Below are 8,813 nucleotides of genomic sequence, written 5' to 3' on the forward strand. Positions count from 1 at the left end.
AAGAAAGCCTTCTACTCTAATAGTTTCTTTCCCAGAATTGCTAGAATTTGAAATTCTCTTCCGGGTTCCTGTTTCCCCCACTCTTATTACATGCTGAAGTTAAAGTGTAATATGAACAGACATCTTGCTGCTCAACTCTCTACGTAGTATTCCTGCAATTTATGCCCCTGATAGTAGCCTCCTACATCAAAGTGGCACTGTGCCTTGTTTGGGGTGAAAATGTAAATAAAAAACAAAACATAAAATTAGTGCAAAACTGTACGGGTTGGGATGTTATTTTTACCTGTCTGGAAAGGGATATTATTCTAGTGATTTTATAACAGATGATTCAATGCAAACTTTTGGAAACACTAGGCACTTGTTTTATTCCTGGCACTGCACATGCCTAACCAATCGCCGTGTTTTTCTTTCACAAAAAGTTTCTTGCCAATGCTAAGTCCATCTGATTCTTTATAGGTATACACCCACACCAATCCACCCACTTTCTTTTGACTTGACTATATTCTTTTGTTGGCTATTATTTTCTTCGTGCCGCCTCTCTAGGGTCATGACAGACAGGTAATTTAACTGAATAGATGTCATTAGCTAGAAAGGGGAGATGGACGGAGCGGCATAAATTAAACTGGAGTTGAATTGTCTTTTTATATAAAAGAAGAATCCTATGTTACCAAAAGCAACTATTAGTGCGGTTTGGAAATCATCCAGAATCCCCAGTGCAAAATGAAAAAAATAAAAAATAAGCACAAAAAGTGTATTCAAAGTAGTTCAGCTTGCCTCTATCTGAAGGCACAATTAACATCTTAATTACCAACATCAATGACGCCTGTTACTTCACCCCACACACAGACACACACTCAAATGTAGGTATAAAAGTCATTAACGAAGAAAAAAGTACTTGAGTAATTTTTTTAGCTTTCAAAGTTAGACGTCTTTTGGGTATAATTCTTGGAATTTTGATTGTCGTTTGCTTCCATTACAAAAGTCCACGATGGTCAGCGTTAAGAAATGCCTTTTGATTATGTTATGTATTGTCTCCGTTTCAGGTAAGTTTATATAGCTTTACATAAAATTGAATCAGTTCAAAATATAATAATTCAATATAGCATATAATATATGCATTATTAAAAGATTATCCATCTCAGGATGGGTAAAATTAACTCCTCAAATAGAACAGTTTTGCACCATTTTTATGTTATCTTACGAAGATTAAAATCAAGATATAATTTTTTTTATTGCCTTTGATTCCCAAACAAGGTACAGTGCCACTTTGATGTGGGGGTGGGGGCTACTATCTGGGATATAAATTGCAGGGATACTATGTAGGGAGTTGAGCAGCAAGATGTCTGCTTACATTCATTAACTTCTGCATGTCAGTACAGTCTGGGAAGCAGGAACCTGGAAGGGAATTCCAAAGTCTATCAGTTCTGGGGAAGAAACTATTAGGGTAGAAGGCGTTCTGGCATCTGGGGATCTCTTCTATGCAGGAGTGGCATTTTGCTGCTTGTCAGGTTTGTCGGCGTATTTATATCGAGGGGGTACAAGGGCTTGTAGTTCATTGAAGCATCTACCATTAAAATACTTGTAAAATAGGCAGAAGGATGCAACATCTTGTCGATATAATGATACTTAACCTTATATCTAGAATCATTATTTTAATTTTAATCAAAATGCATATATGATTTTGATCAAAATTGGGATGCAGTTAATGATTTATGAAATGATTTGGATTAAGGAAAATGTGTAAAACTTAAGCTTATGGAGTCTTAAGGAGAAATTGAAATACAGGGAATCTTGCTTAATTGGTATTTTTTGACTATGTATCAAGCTTAATGTAAATCTCAACTATTTTATATACGCCCCCCCCCAACAACCATTTAAAATGTTTCAAGAAAACTGAAGTTTAAATATTTTTTAATTGATGTCTATTATTGTTATAATATCTTATCTATAAGTAAAATTTCACAAAAATCAATCCTACTTGCATTTTTATGAAGAGACTTTACCTCCCCTTTGCCCTTTTTGCATAAAACTATATTATACTAAATATAGCCAACATTATCTTCTCTTACGCCTTCTAAAACTCATAATAATTGGTTTATTATAGGATGCAAGTGATAAAAAAGACCTATAACAAGATCAAACAGAAATCTTCTTGTATTATTTGAATTACTATTCTTATCTTGGTTGTTCTTTTCACAACGTTTTGGCCGATGTAACCACCAACATTTTTTCTTTTTACTAATGAGTCTTCACTTGTCAACTTTTATAGAATTTCAAATTTATTTAATCTATGAGGTAGATTACTCTCGTTCTATCAGCCATGGGTTAAAGTGTTAATTGTGCTGTTATCCCTAATGGTTATCACTTGTAGTAAGGATTGAATCCTCAATCTTCGGAAAGTTTCACTTGGTTCCTGAATTTGTCATAAAGATTTCCAAGATCGACAAAATGCAACTGAAGATGATTCAATGTTACATCAGTCGAAACATTGTAAGACTAACAACCATGCTGAAAATAGTCGTCGGAATTATCCAAATAATACAACATGCTTAACTTTTTTTACTCATAGTCGGCTAAGTTTTACCAAATCATGGCTGATAGGACGATAAAAATCTACCCACTAGATTAAATAAAAGGTTCAGTTAAAAAAATTCAGTACAGATTCTTTTGATATAAAGAATCCTGAGTTCAATAACATGTACATGAAAAAGATTAGAGGTGACATCGGCTGAAACGTTGTAAGAATAACACCCAAAATGAGAACAGTAGTCCAAATAAGTCAAACAATGCAAAGTATCAATCCTCAACTAAAAAATTCCGAAACAAGGAATCCAATTAATTTTATATTTTTTTTAATTGTATTTCTTTAAAATTGTATTTATTATTTATTTTTTATTTATTCTTTAGTTTTTTTAGTTTTTTAATTTTTATTTATTTTGTATTTTTTATTTATTTTTAATTTTTATTTGTTTTTAGTTTTTATTTCTTTATACTTTTCATTTATTTTGTTTCGCTTTATGTATTTATTTAGTTTTATTTTTAATTCTATTTATTTTAGATTTCTATTTGCTCTTATTTTTTATTTATTTATTATTTTATTTTATTTTATTTTTGTTTTGCTTTACGAATTTATTTAGTTACTTTTTAAATCTTATTTATTTTAAATTTTTTAAAAATTTATTTATAAGTCTTCGTGCAGTATCTCTTGTTTGAATCAATAATCTCATATTAATTTTAAAAAGATTCATGAGTAATTTTTTAAACCAACATAATATATACAGATCAAATTTATTCGATTTATCATTTTTTGTAGAACGACTTTTTATCGTTATTTCAGAATCGATGCAGTTCATTCTTAAAATTTACATTAAAACTATTTCTAAACTAAATAGGAAATTTGATCCAAAAATTTATTCATATTTAGAAAATAAATCTAATTATGTAATAGATTTATTTTTGGAAATCTTTCTCATACATTAATACATTCTTATGCAATTAATGCATTCTTATTGAATTATGCAATGAAAAGAAATTTATTTAAATATTTAGAAATCCTATTTTGTGTATGATGATGAGTTATACAATGACATAAAATATCACAAACAACGATTCAGTCTATTGGAAGATATAGGTTAAAGTTAAGGTTAGGGGTTATGCTAGGAAGGAGGTACTCATTCATTTCTAGGCAACGTCAGAGTGTCTGCTAATATTATGAAGATTTTTTTAAATATATATAATTATTTCCACAGTCAAGCAACGTTGCAGCTCACAAGCGCCATGGCAGACAACAAACCAAAATTCCAAGTTTCGCCCTCATTTGGGCTCATCAGTTGAACACATCCGAACTCAGGATTTGAAACCCGAGTCTGTTTCTTGCATGCGAGGCGAGTAATCTGCCATTTGACCAACCACGTCACAGACAAGAAAGTCTATTAATTAACACAGATCAATCGTAGTGAAATCCAACTATATGACTCATGTACTTGGTCTTAAACAAGAATGTGGTCATATATCATCTCTCACATTCTCATATATATATATATATATATATATATATATATATATATATAACCAAGCAGGAAGACTTGATGTTTGCTCAGGATTGAATGAAGATCAACAAATGTTCCATACACTTCCAATACTTTTATTGTCATCAAAATCGGTAAAATTGCCCATTCGTCAATCAAATCAATTGATTGACTGATCTAGTTAGAGACTTACCGCGATGCACCGGAAGAAGCTCACATGCCTTCCTATCTACAATTCATCGTAGTCTATATTGCACTGTAGGGAACTGCTATTCATTCTATGAAATTATTTTTATATTATGACTCTAATTAAAGTCTAAAAGGCAAAAATCAAATAGTGCTCTAACATGAAACATTCATTTTGAATGTGGCCCTGTCATATCAAGAAACCTACTGTTGATTTTTTATGCTGAACCATTCTGCATATGCAGTGATAAAACTTCTCAAATGCTCTTGTGATGTCAGGCTATCTAAGAACAATCCCAGGCACATAAAGTACATTTGTATGAAATTTAACAAAATCGGCCAGCCATTTTGGAGTCCATAGGGAATAAACTCACACTCTCTCTCTCTCTCTCTCTCTCTCTCTCTCTCTCTCTTGCACACACACACAGTGACTTAAATATATATACATATATATATATATATATATATATATATATAAATATATATAGATATATATATATATAGATAGATAGATATAGATATAGATGTGTGTGTGCGTGTTTGTGTGTGTGTGTGTGAGAGAGAGACGGAGAGAGAGAGAGAGAGAGAGAGAGAGAGAGAAATCAAATTTAAACTCTGTAAATTAGAAATTACAACAAACTTATTATTTGACTAAGAATGCAAATTGAAGATATCAAGATTTCTCTTATTCCAGAGAGTTAGAGGAAAGTAGTTAGCAAAATGATATTCATATGTACACTGTAAATTTTGCTGGTTAGCTCATAAATTGAAAGCTATAAGTTATGAAAAATATCATATTTGTATGAATGTTGATAATGATGCAGAAATGTATAGGTTAAAAGGATAGTCTGTCTGTCTGTCTGTCTGTCTCTCTGTCTCTCTCTCTCTCTCTCTCTCTCTCTATATATATATATATATATATATATATATATATATATATATATATATATATTGTCATCCACATACAGTACTGTTTCGTGGTATCACAACTCATCAGTGCGGCAAGACAAACACCTTTCCCCAGCCGTGGATCATATCTACAATCGTCGTGTTGACAGTCAGCAGCTCTCACCATTCGGCTACGAATCAGTGCCGTAAATATTTCTCCTAGAGTGTGTATTAAATCCACACCCTCCCGTCGCACAGTGCTCGAACCATCAGCTTGTTTACAAACAAATTAATAATGGGCTTCGCTTAATCGCTTTTAAATACGCGTCGAGTGAAAATATATTTACAAAGTGCTCAACACAAAGAGAGGGGGCTTTAGAGAGAGAGAGAGAGAGAGAGAGAGAGAGAGAGAGAGAGAGAGAGAGAGAGAGAGAGATTTTTAATTATGAATTATGAATCATTGTACTCAATATTAAAGTAGCTCTAGGATATCTATGCCTATCGAGCTTATTATATATCTACATTACAATGAGAACTGTTTTCTTTTAATTGTATTAATGCATTTACTAATACATTAAAATAAACTCTGCACTTTAGACTGTTGTTCTAATTCCCTTAATATATATATATATATATATATATATATATATATATATATATATATATATATATATATATACTAGCTGTACCCTGCCACGCGTTGCAGTGGCTCAATTTGGTGTAATGGAAAAATTTAATAAAAAGAGAAAATGCACGTTTCTTATATTAGTACAGCAATCCACTGCAAAAAGTGAAAAAGAAGGCGAAAATGAAAAAAAATGGTACACTTGCAGAATTTGATCTGGATTCTCGGGAGTTTCTGTCAATCATTCATGGTTTGGACTCGACCAACAATCAGTGGATGAAGCCGAACGTGGCAAAAATGTTGAAACACTAAATGTTTTTTTTTTGTTGTTGTTTTACAAAAATGTGAGTTAGTAATTAATATTTGGTTGATGGCGGGGGGGGATTACATTAAATGAAAAGGGGTTGTTACTAAACACAGATACAAAGAAGTTGTCAAAAAATGAATATATAACAAATAAATGTTATCAAAGGCAAGAAAAGTAAATGTTCTACCTAACTGGATAAGATTTTAGTGTTTTTATGTAATGTATAATCGGTTCAAAAACATTCAATGTTTATCGGTATATCTGAAAAATACAAATGGCGGCAGACTGTATTGAACACGCTAAGTTTGGGGAAATTTTGGGAAAATGAGTTTAAACTAAAAAACTATACAAAATACTGTTAGGAACTCACTCAATATATGTTACCATGATGTAGGCTGGCATATAATCGGTGGTTTAAACTTTTTCTCGATACAGGTGACGATTTTTAAAAGTCTCTTTTAGTGATTACCTGGTTTGAGGATATTTGTATGACTAAACGGCAAATCTGCTCCCAAAAAATCCGGTATTATTTTACTTTAAGGCCCGTTTCACGTTCATATATAACAAAATATTTTATTGTAGATTTCGGTGTGCTAAAAACGAATCTGCAAACCGTTTCCGTAGCAAAAAGAAAGTTTTCATGATATTCATGAAATTACTTTTTCAAAAAGTGGGTGATCACTTTTCAATGTAAATTTAACTTAGAATGAGCACCCACTTTCTGGCCACCTGAGAGAGGGGCATTTTTCTGTGTGTTTCTTGGCTAAAAAGTTTTTTGTTTGATTTCTTTTGCATGGACTCTGGGACTATTTTCCATTTCACAGCCGTAGCCTTCGTTTACGCTATGTGTGAGCATAAACGAAAGCTGTTTAGCCAATAAACATGGGAAAAAATCCCCCCTCTCTCAGGTGGCTAGAAAGTGGGTGCTCATTTTAAGTTAAATTTACATGGAAAAATGATCGCCACTTTTCGAAAAAGTAATTTCTTCATATCATAAAAACTATTTTTTTGCGACAGAAACGATTTCCAGATTCGTTTTTAGCACACCAAAATCTACAAAAAAAAAATTTGTTATTTATGAACGTGAGACGCACGGCCCTTAATGGAAAATTATATAAAAAATCCGGGGGGAAATAGTTTTCAATAAAAACAGCAAATGAATTCGATAGAAAAAAAATGGATGTATTTTTTCTTTCTTTTTTCTGTGTGTTTCTTGGCTAAAAAGTTTATTGTTTGATTTCTTTTGCATGGTATTAACCCCTGAACTCTGGGACTATTTTCCATTTCACAGACATAGACTTTATTTATGCTACGCGTGAGCATAAACGAAAACTGTTAAATATGCACTCGCGTACCAAACTGCCTTGTCAAAAAACCTTTAACCCAATAAACACGAAAATAAATGCCCCTTCCTCAGGTGGCCAAAAAGTGGGTGCTCATTTTAAGTTAAATTTATATGGAAAAGTGATCACCCACTCTTCGAAAAAAATTTCTTCAGATCATGAAAACTATTTTGGTACTCCTTGGGCGTTGAGTTCCATGGCGACCCGCAGAATTATTTAATGGTCGTTCCCTTAGTACCCCTCCCCCTAGTCAAGGCTAACGCATGCACACGTAACATTTTTTATTTATTTACTTACGTGGCGGAGTTTCTATACTGATAGGTTTTTGGAAATTTATTTCACTGGATTATTATTGATTGAACACTTACCAGATTATGAAAAAAAATTGAAAAAAAAAAATCATTTCAACATTTGAAAGGGGTACTCACTTTTTAGTTACCACGTTCTGGTAAATCGGTCACTCATTTTTTTTTTTTTCCAAATACGGAAGTGTCTTCGGGAGATATAAAATGGTCGCATGTTGACGAAGCAATGTATCGGGAGGCGTACGGGATGGAAAATTATTGGTACATTTTTAGATTAGGTCCACCTCCTCAATTTTCTTTTAAATGACGACTTTTACTGGTTTTCGACTATGCTGAATACGAAAATCGCATTGTAATTTTGCAGAAATAAGTAGTTATCAAGATATAAAAAGTTGTATTATGCATTGTAATCTTTGGCGGCCATCGTTTTTACGCGTATGTATTTGTTTATGGCGCGTGTGCACGTAAAAAGATGACCGCCAAAAAATACAGTGCATAATACAACTTTTTATATCTTGATAACTATTTATTTCCGCAAAATTTCAATGCGATTTGCGTGTTCAGCATACTCGGAAACCTTTAAATGTCGTCATTTAAAGGAAAATTGTGGGGGTGGACCTAATCTAAAAAACACCAAATTATTAAACATTTCTCCAGCATGTTAGTGAAATTTATAATACTTTTAAAAAAATTTTAAAAAAAGCAAAAGTTTTGAAAAAACAAAACAAAAAAAACTCACCTTTCATAAAAACAATTTAAAAAAAACAAAAAAAAAAAACACCCACAAATTGACTTTTAACTAAATAAGTAAAAAAAACCAAAAAAACTCGAAACTTTATTTTCATAAAAACAATAAAAAAAGTCATGTTCAATCTATTTTTATTTTTTTTCTTTGAGAAACAAATATATTTCTGACTTACAAATGCGGTAGAGGCTCATATTATTTTTACTTTCTATGGTTTTGATATACCGCGTTTTTATTGTTTACAAAATGGGTGACTGATTTATCAGAACATTATAGCTAAAAAGTGAGCACCACTTTCAAATGTCGAAATAATGATTTCTTTTTTTAATTTCTTTTTTTTAATAATCTGTTTAATTAGTGTCCAATCAATAATAATCCAGTGAAAA

At 31.8% G+C, this 8,813-nt stretch overlaps 1 long non-coding RNA gene across 1 annotated transcript in view; it reads left to right on the plus strand.

Annotated features, from left to right (window-relative positions):
* The first annotated feature begins 946 nt into the window (after positions 1 to 946).
* LOC145252843 (uncharacterized) overlaps positions 947 to 8,813 on the plus strand; it is a 23,096-nt gene continuing 15,229 nt past the window's right edge. Inside the window, exon 1 of the long non-coding RNA XR_013863688.1 lies at positions 947 to 1,043. This is a non-coding gene — a long non-coding RNA (uncharacterized LOC145252843). The remainder of the gene's footprint in view (positions 1,044 to 8,813) is intronic.

This window comes from Euprymna scolopes, chromosome 29, assembly GCF_053919585.1.
Source record: "Euprymna scolopes isolate OS-2025 chromosome 29, ASM5391958v1, whole genome shotgun sequence".
Taxonomy (NCBI): domain Eukaryota; kingdom Metazoa; phylum Mollusca; class Cephalopoda; order Sepiida; family Sepiolidae; genus Euprymna; species Euprymna scolopes.